This window comes from Peromyscus eremicus, chromosome 14, assembly GCF_949786415.1.
Source record: "Peromyscus eremicus chromosome 14, PerEre_H2_v1, whole genome shotgun sequence".
NCBI lineage: Eukaryota > Metazoa > Chordata > Mammalia > Rodentia > Cricetidae > Peromyscus > Peromyscus eremicus.
In genome coordinates, this window is record NC_081430.1 from 30,566,266 (window position 1) to 30,579,968 (window position 13,703).

General features: G+C 36.7%; 1 pseudogene; it reads left to right on the forward strand.

Annotated features, from left to right (window-relative positions):
* The first annotated feature begins 299 nt into the window (after window positions 1–299).
* On the forward strand, window positions 300–418 carry LOC131924823 (5S ribosomal RNA; annotated as a pseudogene).
* The last annotated feature ends 13,285 nt before the right edge of the window (window positions 419–13,703 follow it).

The following is a 13,703-nucleotide window of genomic DNA, read 5'->3' on the forward strand; positions in this document are numbered from 1 at the left end:
GCCTACATACATTTTTACACACATTGTAAACCATTTAAAATCTTATTCCATCTAAATCTGCCTTATTGTGAATCTGTTGCTTTAAACTACAGTGGCTAGTACTGAAGCAAAAGCCTTGGCTGCTGGCTCTGCCAAATTCAACTTCCCAACATGGCAGAGGTAATTCACCTCCAGCTCAGGGAGCCATGCTCTCTGCTGACTCTGGGAGGCAATGGGTCCATGCCTCCATCCAGCATTGTATATCCCAGAAACCCTTTTTTTTTATCCTAGCAAAAGTTAAATCTGCCACATAGTGCTCTGTCTACAGCCATACCACCCTGAACGTGCCCCATCTTGTCTGATCTAGGAAGCTAAGCAGGTTCGAGCCTGGTTACTACTTGGATGGAAGACCACCTGGGAATACCAGGTGCTGTAGGAAAAACAGAAAAGAGGAAATGCTGTGGGATAATGCTTTTGTACATTGGTTTCATAAAATGCTGATTGGCCAGTAGCCAGGCAGGAAGTAAAGGCAGGATAAGCAGATAAGAAGAATTCTGGGAAGAAAAAGGCTGAGTCAGGAGATGCCAGGCCACTGTCCAGGGAGCAGCAAATAATGGCACACAGGTAAAGCCACAGAACACATGACAACTTATACATTAACAAAAATGGGCTGAGTTTAAATGTAAAAGCTAGTCAGTGGTAGGCCTGAGCTAATGGCCGAGCAGTTTTAATTAATATAAGCTTCTGAGTGATTATTTTATAAGTGGCTGCAATGTTCATGGGGCTGGACAAGACTGGAGAAAACTTCAGCTACACACTGCATCTCCTAAGCCAGCATTACATTAGACACAGAAAAAAGTAGAATTTAAGGAAGATCCCCAAACTTCTTATTTCTGGAAAGTTCCATTCCTCTTCATCAAATCTCACTACTAAAATTCCATAAGCATTATCTATCCATAGCCTAAGGGACCCATACCATGAAAGAAACTATAAGAGATTATTATATGCCTTAGCTCATAAAGTCCTCAAAGCAATCCCAATTGTGCAGTATAATCTCAAATACTAGAGATCTAAATCATAAAGACACTGATGCTTTAAACAGAGAAACAACCAACTGACTGCTTTCTACTAAGTGAATCAATGAGCATTATGATGTAGTTAGTGTTTTATATTGCCTTGGGTTATAGCTATAAGAATTAAATATGTTCTTAAAAAAAAAAGTAAAACAAGGTCCAGGGAACCAGGTAAGCAATCTTAACACCTTCATTCCCTCTCCTCATCTCCAAATCCAATCCCCTAGTCTCATATTCAGCCTTGTAGTTGACTACCTGCTGCAGACTCCCTTTTCTCTCTGCTCCTTATCTCTAGCTGACCATATAGATCTTCTCCTACAGCATCTTCACCAACCCATTCCTTTGTCTCAGCCATCAAGTTATACAGGTACTCCTGGAATCCTGTTGTCCACATTGACCAGGAAAGCAGGTAGAAATCATCAGACTTTACTCTCTCTCCTATCCTGCACTTCCTATCACCCAGTCACATCCACAGCTCTGTAGCAGAGTTGTAACTATAATTTATCATTCAAAAAAAGCTGCTAGTTATAAAATGGGAAAAGATTTTTTACTACCTACATGTCAATTGAAGGCTAATACCCAAAATACATAAAGAACTAAAAAAAAAAAAAAACTGGACATGAAGGAAACAAATAACCTGGTTGAAAAATGGGATAGATTTAAACAGAATTCTCAGTAGCTCCTCTGCATATAGTAGACACTTGGGTAGGTGGGTCTGTTTGAAGGGCCCCTGGCAGTGTGCATGAGCCAGCTTTCTGGATACCATTAACTATGGTAGAACACCTTGTTCACCCCTGATAAAGCCACGAGGGGCTTGGTCCTGCCTCAATTAAATGTACCAGGCTAAGCTGTTCCCCCCTGGGAGAACTTACCCTGTTGGAGGAGGGGATGAGGGTTTGGGTGGGTTGGGTTGGAGGAGGAGTGGGAGGATGGATGAGAGAGGGATCTGTAGTTGGTATGTGAAATGAATAAAAAAAAACTTTAAAACAACAAAAAATAAGAACTCAAATAGTTTTGAAACACTTAAAGAAAAGTTCAACATCCTTAATCAACAAGAAAATGCAAATTAAAACTACTTTGCAATCTCATCTTTTACCAATTAGAATATCCAAGATCAATAAGACAAAAGACAGCTCATGATGGCAATGATATGGAGTAATGGGAACACCTATTCCTTGTTGATGGGAATGTTAACTGGCACTTGCACTATGGAAATCAGTGTAGTAGTTCCTCAGAAAGACGTGAATCTATCTACCTCAAAATCTTGCTACACTACTCTTAGGCATATAAGCAAAGAATGCTTCAACCTACTACAAAGACACTTGCTCAGCCATGTTCATTGTTGCTCTATTTATAATTACCAGAAAGTAGAAACAACCTAGATGTCCATTAATGGATGAATGGATAGATAAAATGTGGTACATGTACATGATGGAATATTGCTCAGCTATTAAAAAATGAAATCTATATATTTTTAGGTGAATGGATAGAACTAGAAAAAAACAATTTGAGTGAAGTAACTCAAGACCGGGAAACACAAATATATGTATTTGGTTGTATGGGCATGTAAGCTATTGTCATTGATAAACAGGCTAAAATCTGTGTAATTACAAAGATTAAAGAGTGAGAGACTGGGGGGAGGGATGCATCTCCCTAGGAAGGTGATAGACAATAGATATTAATGGATGGAGTGGTAGAATGGGAGCATCAAAAGAGAGGCAGAAGTAAGACAGCAAAGAGAGAGTGAATACTGGGAAAGACAGCTAAAACTAAGGACCACTTGAGGGACTGTATAGACCCTAATACAGTAGAAGTTTACACACACACACACACACACACACACACACACACAAACACACACACACACACACACACACACACACACACACACACACACACGTTCATGTTCATTGTTGCTCTATTTATAATTGCCAGAAAGTAGAAACAACCTAGATGTCCATCAATGGATGAATGGATAGAGAAAAGGTGGTACATGTACATGATGGAATATTGCATACGAGTGTGTGTGTGTGTGTGTGTGTGTGTGTGTGTGTGTATCCTAATATAAATGATATCTAAACAAATTATGAAATAACAGAGTAGACAAAGCTCCAACTAGACATCTGTTGTCACCAAATGAAGCTTCCAGTACCAGGAATGTATTTATCTAATCATGTTTTTGTCCAAAGGGGTCTTATGGGAACCCACAAGCAACCCAGTCTATTGCCAGAGCTATTATTGGTGGTTCTCCACACACTTACAGAAAGATCCTTTGTTGAAGACAAGACCTACACAACTCACTGAACACAGAGCAGTTGAGCTGGTGCCTACCTAGAGCCCTCAACCTTCTAGACTAGTAATTATTGTACTGGAAGGTATTCTGCACAGTACCAAAGGAGGAAAATAAACATCAACACAGCTTCCATCCCTTTGTTCTAGGAAAGTGACTTGCCTGCAAGATATATTGGTCAAATAGTGGCCCAAAGCTTGTGGGAGAAACGAATCATAATTTGATTTGATTTAAGGCCCAATTCATTAGAAACAACCTCCCATACCCAACACAGTTTCAGTGACCAAAAACCTGAGACTAGATAGCCCAGTGCCTAGGAGGAAATCAAATACTACTGTTTTGCTAAAGGAACTTAGGAATAAAATAACTCTTAATGACTTTCTGCTACATTTATAGGTCAATCAACGCCTTGCTCAGCCATCATCAGAGAAACTTCTTTCAGCAGATGGGAATAAATACAGAGACTCACAGCCAGACAACATGCAGAGTGTAAGAGACCTTAGAACCCTCAACCCTAAAGGAATATCTTTGTAAAATTTCTCCCCTCAGGGGATTCTCAGAAATAGGAGGCAAAAAGAATGTAAGAGCAAGAGAGGATGGAAGATAGCAAGCAATCAAGGCCTTTTAGACACAACTAAACTGGTGTACGTACGAACTCAATGAAATTGAGGCTGTGGCTGTATGTACATGGGCTGCACACATCTGGACCAGACAGAGTACTAGAGCTAAAAGGAGTAATGAATACACAACCTAGAAGCTATCTCCAATTGATAACCACCTACAAACAAAAAACTCATTTGTTTCCTCCTAAGGGAGTCTCGTCAGTAAAACAAACCACCATTAAGAGAAGGCCACACACCCAGCAGCAGATAGCCATCACAAAATGAACTCAGTGGTATCTCTGGATGTTCTTAGTCTCACACGTTATGTCAGGGCATCTTTTTAGTATTTTGTTTTTGTTTTTTTTCCTGTCTTACAGGTACTTTGTATACATATACTGGCTTCTGGTTTGGGTTTTTATGAGATTCCTTAGTGTGTGAATGCGTGTGTATCTCTGCATCTTTATGCTTCTTGTGCTTTCTCTTTGAGTCTTTCATTTGCTTGTTTTTGTCTGTTTTTTTATTTATCTTATTTTATTATTATTACTTAGATGTCTGTTTTCTGGGGAGGCTGAACTGTAGTCAAAATATAAAGTATGAAAAATCTATTTTCAATAAAAGAAAAAAGTCAAAAAAAAAAGAAAAAAAGTTTAGTTTGAATAAGCAATGGCTATTGAGTTTGGAATTACCAGCAAAGATACATATGTTATATAAATGTGTGATATAATATGAATATGTAATATACTTGTATTTGTATATAATTATTATTCAGGAGATGCCAAGTACACAAAAAGCAATTCTTATTATACAGACACAAAGGGGAGTGAGAACACTCAAATCTTTCCTTTCTAGAAATGGTTCTGATCACATCTGTATTGCAGGGCTTGCTTTTACTTAGTTAGACAGCAACTCTTTTAGAATCTTCAGACAAGGTCTCCATCATTTCTAGTCATCTTCCTTGCATCAGAAGTGATTTAACTCCTGCAATCATTTTTTTTGTTTTTTTTCCTTTATATTACTTTTGAGATAATATAATTACAACATTTCTTCCTCCCTTTTCCTCCATCCAAGCCCTCCTATATTTTCATCTGTATTCTCCTTCAAATTCATGTTTTTTTTTCACTAACTGTTTTTGAGGGCTTATATCAATTTGTATAAACATATATATATATATATATTTCTGAATACAACCTGTTCAACCCACAAAATATTACTCTTATGTGTGCTTTCTGGGCTGGACAACCAGGTAGTGTGTTCTTCCTTGGGAGGACCACCTTTTTCTTTCCCAGCATTTCTCAGTTGCCTTTATCTGCATGCTGATCAGCAACCAGTTCCTTCTTACAAATTCCCAGAATCTTTAAGTAGGGACTGTAATTGTGGAAATAATGACTAAACAGAAACAGACAGACATTGCTGGTTAGAAAGTCCTGACACCCCCTCCATTGTTCCATAGTAATTCTAGGAATGTGATCTTTCCACATTGACCTCTGATAAAAGTTCAACGGTAAGCAAAGGTGTTAGTTTTCAAAGAGAATGATTAAGAAAATCATCTATTACCTTGTACTTATACATATGCCATTTCCACTCACACAACCAAGCTTGGCACATAGATACCTGAGCTGTCTTAATGTTGTTAAGGCTTATTACTCAGCCAGTTCATTTTTGACAACTTGATACAATTTAGATACCTGAGAAGAAGGAAGCTCCATTGAGGAAATGCCTGCATCAGATTGACCTGTGGGCATGTTCTTTATTAATGATTATTGTTGGGGACAGATTATTTTGGACAGTGTTGTCCCTGTACAGGTGGTCATGAGATGTATGAGAAATCAAACTGAGTAAGTCATGAAAAGCAACCTCATAACCAGCATTCTCTGCTTCAGTTCCTGCCTCCGGGACACTGCTTGAATTCCTGCCCTGACTTCGCTCAGTGACTGTACAATAAATTGTAAGCAAGATAAACATTTTCTTCCACCAAGCTGAGTTTCATCAGTGTGTTATCAACAACAGGAAAGCTGGATTTTTCCACTCACTATTTTTTTTCACTCTACTCAGGAAAGAATTTATTTAGCCTGTATTTCCCAACCAGTCCATCACTGACGGAAGATAATGCAGTAACTCAAGGGAGGATATTGAAGCAGAAATAATGGAGAAATCTGCTTACTGGTTTACTACCCACAGCTTTTTCTAATTGGGTTCTGACATAGGACCCTATGCCCAGGGGTGGCCCAACACACAGTGGGCTAGACACAAAAACAAGTACTTACATTTTTGCTTTGTGAGTCAGCTAACTCTCAGTAGAAATACTAAAAATTTTCATTTTCTTCAAATTCATTTAGATATAAAATAGTAATATTTATTAACTATATCAGTTCTATTTTCTATTTTATTAAGTTTTTTATTCATTTTACATACTAACCACAGATCCCCTCTTTCCTCCTCCTGCTCCTCCAGCCTTCCTACTCAAGCCCCCTTCTTTCCCCTCCATTTTCTCCTACAAGAAGGTAAGGCCTCCCATGGGGAGTCAGCAGAGCCTGGTATATTGAGTAGAGGCAGATCTAAGCCTGCCCCCCGTGGTGGGATACCTAGCACAGCCTTGAGGCAGGGGAACTGGATCAGTCCTATTTCCAGTGGTTAATGAAATATCATAGCAATAAAGTATATTTTCAACAATTTATTGCAATTGCATATCTCCATAAAACACATCATTGTTTTGATGATAAATATAACACCAACCTAACTTGTTCTTAGCAAAGAACATATCTTAGCACATATCTTTGATACATGAGGCCAAGAGGCACACTATATTTTCTTCAATAGTGGACTCAACTTACCTCAGTGTAGATGCATATATCCCATTTTTTCTTAAAGAATTCAACATACTTATTCCTGGATTATTAATATCTGTATAAAATATGCTATCCTACTAGACTTAAAGTCCTTTAGGACATTGTTTTTTAGAACTATATTATAAGCATCACACACTGAAGGACATTGAAAGTAAATGGCTAAAGACAATAGTTAGAGCCACATGTATAAATATGCATCCATTCTCATAAAAGGCCAAGATTGGCTGCTGAACATAATGAAGATGTTTCTGTGGCTTTTATCAATGCATTGTATTAGGATTTTTTTTTTCTTTCAAAGAGCTAGAAATGGAAGCCAGAGCCTTATTGAGGTTATCCCTTAGATATATTTCAGGGATTGTTCTATGCTATGAGTATTAAAAAAACTGTATTTGCAAATAATTACTCTAAATATAATGTATTATAACTTTAAATATTGCTACTCTGAAGCTCTATCAAATTGTACCTGTTCTATTGAAACAATTTATTAATTAAAATATGTTTGCATTGTTATTCATTAATACATTTCCCAGTTCTCCAGTTATACACAAATATCCTCTTCTGTTTTCCATCTGAGTGTAACTTTGTCATCCTGCCACTGCAGAGTCTCATTTTCTCTCATAACAGTATATTGTCAAAAATTTAGTTTGGCAAATTAACAACATGTATTCTAAAATTATCAAACATCTGCAGCTAATATTGTACCATGAAGTGGAATAAATATTGGATGTTCAAAGATAGATGAAAATTGATTATTTATAGGTTATTGACTCATTCATTAAAACTATCTATTGCATTAAGGATTCTTATTTGTGGTGACTTTTTGAAGTTTTGTCCCTAGCACATAAACATATTGCTAATACTAGCGGTACTAAAACGTGAAGCTGATACCACTGTCCTAGGTTTGATTAACCTAGAGTTAGTAAACTTTACTGTGCTCTATGCTGAGAATAACTGCACTCAACTCTGCTAGTTCTGGAGACAGAGTGCACAAAAGCAGAGTCATGTGCATATATTAAAGATAATTTGTTAAAAGATTATGTGTATATGTGTGTATCGAGGTGTGTTGATGTGAATCAAACTCAGGTACTTATTCATGCTGGAGATATACTCTACAACTGAGCCCCACCTCCAACATAAAGGTAATTCTTGGAGAAACCATGAATAAAAGTCCATAATCAGTTATATCAGAATCTAAGCAGTATAAAAACACATCGCTCTCTATGAAAGATGAGACTAAAATATTATTATTCTGAATAAATTACTGAGAGAGAAGAGAGAGACATGAATTGGGAAGAGCAACTACATCACCTATCCATCATTGCCTATGAATGCTTACATGTTATGAAAAGTGTTCTTCCTAGTATAAGCATCCATGATCCATTCTTTCATTTGTCCATTACTTATTATGCATGTTAAATAGACACTCTTTTAGAGCTTAAATAGACAGAAATGAAAAAGTGAAGAAAATTTTTGCTCCTGTGGACCAGCATTCCAATGAGGGAAAACCAATGATTGGGGAAAAATACAATTCATTTACAATAAATTATATGTAATGAATGATGGGAAGGACTGTAAACAAAAGGAAAAGTAGTGGTCAATACACCTTTTATTAAATATCTACAGTATGTCATCTTCTGGCCATGATGCAAATGTTCTAATCATGAATTCATTGCAATTACACTTGCCTACACTGAGATTTCACAAGAAGGAACTTTCAGCAGTCAATCATAGATGGAGGAGGAGTTCAAGAGGTTCTTCTGGCCTCATTGAACTAGTAGCTACTGATAGATTCTGGGTAATGAAAAGCCACTGTCATCATTTAAGGAACTGCTAGTGAACCCACCAGTCTCCAAAGCTACACAGATGATGCTGTTTAAATTCATTGCATTTCAAAATAAAACAACAAAATAATTAGTGGAACAGGAACTTGTACAGAAGAGAGTGGTCTGATAAGGGCAGGAGAGAGAAAGGGGGAAGGACAGGGTAATAGTGATAAGAATGCATTGTTTACGTGTAAGACAACACCAAAACCAAATTTAACAACAACAACAACAAAATACAATCAACATGTCAAGATCTCTAATATGATGAAATATAAAGCATGGCAGAAAAAAGCCCCATTGCTAATGAATTGCTAAACAAACAGTGAAGTGCTCATTTGAGTTTTTAATCTCTTGTATGCTGGAGAAAAGTCAGGATACAAAAATCTAAAGAATAATGTGGAGGAATATTAAGGGAAATGAGGTAGGAGGCATTAAGTTTTACACAGTCTTCTTGTATTATTTTGATGTGCAGTTCAATTAACAAAATAATAACCCACTTCAAAACTAAAAACTGTGGAACTTATTTACTGTGTGGAGGAGAAATTCTATTGAAATCCAATGTCACAATGTTCCTTTTCCTTTATACGTAGGCAGAAGATTTCCTGTGTCCCATCTGGCCCATGGTTGGGACAAATCTCTCTCACTCACACTCCTGCAGCTGCTTATAAAATAATCATTCAGAACCTTAATATTATTTATACCTGCTTGGCCATTAGCTCAGGCTTATTACTGACTAGCTCTTACACTTAAATTAACCCATAATTCATATCTATGTTTAGCCACGTGGCTTGGTAACATTTCTAAGTTCTGCCTTGTCATTGTGCTTCCTCTGTGTCTGGCTGGCAACTCCTGACTCGGCATTCCTCTTCCCAGAATTCTCCTTGTCTGCTTATCCCACCTATACTTCCTGCCTGGCTATTGGCCAATCAACATTTTATTTATCAACCAATCAGAGCAATACACATTCCTCAGCATTTATAAGTCAACTCTACCATTCAATAACCATCTTCCCCTCACTCACCTACTGCGATTTCAATGACAATTCATTGATGTTGACCTTGTCTTCATAGGTTTGACGGTTCTAGATGTTTCAAAAACAAATCATGTGCATTCTTGTCCTTTTTGTGGTTATATTTACTTTTAATAATGATTAAAGTTATATTTCAGGTCCAGAATTTCTCAGTTCCTCATTCCAGTATATTGCACATTGATAGGTATTGGTTTGAGGGCTGTCTGAACATCGCTTCCTGGGTAGATGCATAATTTGTGAAGATTTCTCCCATTCCATTGTACTTCCTATTTTTACTCTCTTCAAACTTCTATTGTCATAACTTATAGTACAAAAGCAGTTAATTTTACAACTCAAAGAACTTCTGTTTATTTTTCACTTACACTGATACTTTAAGACATGAAAAACTACTGAACCCTCCAAGAACAAACATTGGTTCCCATGTTTTGGTAAGAGTTTTACAGTTTAGGTTTTTTTCCATCATTATGTGTATGATTGATTTTAGTTGATTTTAACATACTATGATATAGACCCAGCATCATTCTTTGGCAGGGAGGCATTCAGGTTTCTCTTAACCATTCACTGAAAATGCTACTGTTTCTCCAATTGAAGGACCTTAGCACTATTAGGAAATACCAACTGATCACAGAAATAGATGTTCCTCTCTTCTCCTTTCTACTTCAGTGGTTATCTGTGGCAAAGCCATTTTGCTTTGAATGCTGGACATTGAAATTTCAGGGGAAGCAAATCATTGCTACTTTCTTGTAAGAGTTCTAAGATGGACCTAAAAATCAAATTGAGATAAGATGGACAAGCAACAGAAAAAAGGCATACAAGTATGCATAAATTTAACTGAACACAGGAGGCATAGTAAGAATGTGCAAATTCAAAGAGTTGAGAAACTTGAATGCTTTCCGCCACGGTGCAAAGAGAAACTATTTGATAAACTAAACTCTAAAAAATTATAAAATAAAAATAAAAAAGGAAAGGTGTTATTATACAGAGGTTATCTTACTAATTTTTTTCTAGGACTCTACTGAGAAGTGTTCCTTTGTCTCCTAGCAGATAGACAGTATATTCACATGGGGGAGGTGTACTATACTTTATTGCGAGAGAAAAAGTGAGATGAGTTAAAGTGCAGTTCTTACATCTTCTGTTTGTCAGGTATCTTTAGCTCATAGCAATCCGCTTGCTAAACTTCCACACTTTGTGGTACATTTTGTCACTTTCCACTACGCCTTTGAAAGGAAAGCATTTTGAATCACTTAGCATTGTCTTTGTCGAGACATTTTGGCTATTCTCCCTTCGATAGACCAGTTTGTTATCTACTCAGGTCTCTGAGTTTTAGGGACAGTTTGTCAATTTCTGTCAAGGAGATGTGATTTTATTAGAAATCTCGTTGAATGTTCAGATCACTTAGGGGAATCATTACCTTAATGACATTAAGTGCTTCAACCCATTGACCACAGTGCTCATCTATTTATTTAAGGACTTTAGAACCATTTCCAGCAATTCTAATTCAATATATGTGTGTGTGTATTCATATATATATATATATATATATAAAATTCAATATATATACACATATATTGCTTTCAATAAATTTATTATAAGAATTTTGTTTTATGTATTATAAACAAAATTATTTTTCTTAATTAAAAATGTGAATAATTCATCTCTAATCCAGTTAATTGATTTTTGTAGACTGATTAAACTGTATAATACTGCTAAACTTGCTTATTGCATTCAACCACAAGTAATAAATTACATAGGCTTTTCAAAATAATCACTTAGGTGTTTTGAATATAGAGATCCTATAATTATCATTTTCTTGCTTATGAACCTTTGCTAAAACCCCAGTACATTCTCAAAAACAAGGGACAAGGGTATGGTCCTGGTCTTGACTTAAAAGCATTTCTGCCTTTTAAAAAACATTTAGTTTTTCTGCTCATTTATTTTGTGGGTGGCTGTAGGTAAGTATCGATATGCTAGGATAAGTGGGTGTAGGTCAGAGAACATCCTGAAGATTGGGTTCATCTTTTATCTATTTGTGTCATGGAGATAAAACTTAGCTCATTGGCCAGGCAGCACAGTTGCACACACTTTTAGTCCCAGCACTCGCGAGGCAGAACCAGGCAGATCTCTGTGAGTTCAAGGCCAGCCTGGTCTACAGAGTGAGATCCAGGACAGGCACCAAATCTACACAGCGAAACCTTGTCTCAAAAAACAAAACAAACAAATAAACAAAAAACAAAAACTTATTTCTTTGGTCCTGGCAGCAAGCACCCTTCCCTGTAGAGCTATCTTGTTGGTCTCAGTTTCTTTTATCATTAACAAATATCAGCTGCATAACTTATTCTATATGTTTAGTAACTGTGACCAGGTGGAAAAAGTTCCCTTCAATTTTCAGTCTGTGGAATGTTACAAGAAGTCATTATACTTGGTCCAATGCCTTTTCTGTATTTATTTAGGTAATCATAACACTTTTTCTATTATTCTAGTAATAAATTAATAAAGTGATTTTTCATTGGTTTATTCAATTTCATTAGTTTATTAAATAATCTTACATTGGAATAAATCTTACTTCTTCAAAGGTGACAGTCCTTTCTATATTTAAATTTGCTTGTATTTGTGAAGAGATTTGGCACATAGGTCATAATGGATGTCCACTTTTTGATATTGTTCATTGTCATATTTACATTTGCATTTTGTCATTACAGTTTCATAGAATGTTTGTACATGTTCATTCTCTAGAAATTTTGAAGAACTTATGAAGATTTACTGTTGTAGAATATCATTTTAAGGTGTGTTACTTTTGTTTATGCTCAGGAATATTTGTTTAATGATGTAAAGATGGGTTACATTTGTTTGATTAAATGAAATCCACCTGGAATCAGGGTGCTGAGTCAGCATATAGCTGACAGGAAGTGGTAAGGAGGAGCCAGGGGAAAAGGGCTTTTAAGTGGAGGCTGGGAGAAGGATGAGGGCTTTCAGAGACAGGAGGAAGGAGAGGAGGTGAACAATTTGCTATTCAACCTCTCTGAGGATCATAATTCCACTTCAACCTTTGAATTTTGAGTTCTTTAGAGGGATAGAGATTTATATAAGTTCCCTTGGTAGATTTGAAAGAGATGGTTCCTGAAGGAACAGAATCCTCTCAGGCTGTGGCTTTTGCTTTGGAACCACTGCTGGTAGCTGTGGAGTTACACAGTTGCTGATAAGGCCAGCCTTGGCTTAAAAGCCATCAACAGTCATAAAGAAAGACAAGAATTAGTGACCAACTCGGGGCTCTTCAATATCCCTATTGCCTGAGCCACCTGAAAGAAAAAAAAATGTGGCTCCTTTAAGAAACCTGCTGTATAGCAGAGCACTTAAACAGCTATTTTTTTTTCATGCTAAATAGAAACAAAATAACTAAGTAAAAAATGCCTGCCCCAGAGCAGGGAACTGGCGTTCCATAGCTGGAGGGCTGATTATAGTTCCAGGTCAAGCAAACTTCCAACCAGCAGCAAGCTTTAGCCTTAGCTCTCATGAACCTAGAAGCAGGTGGGCAGAGCCAGCCAAGAGTGCTGTGTGGAGGATCCAGGTGCAGTTTAGCCATCTAAAGTTTGCTCTTGAAGTCAAAAAAGACTAGAAATATGCAGTAAAGTAGGTTCAGAAGAAAACAAAACAAAACAACAACAAAACCTAAAAAGGTTCCAGTGTGTTTAACAATGGCATAGGCTTAAGAAAGAAATAAAGGTATGGGCAGTCATAGAAATATAGAAATAAATACTTTAAAAATAATAAAGTCTTTAAAGAGAGAAGTAAAATAAAACAACAACAACAAAAGACTAAGCCATGTAGAGATGGGAAATACACAGGGATTCTGGATCCTGTAGGTTGCTGCATTGATTTTGAATTTTTGATGGCTGATGTGCAAAAGACAGCTGCTAGGAGACATGGAATTGTGAGCAGAACTGTAAAATTGAACCAACCTAGATGCTTTAGGAATATCTTAACTTTAAAATGGAAGTAAAAAAAAAGTATATATGCTTTGGAGTTTTGTTCCCACAGGTGACAAGAGGTTATAGATTCCTTC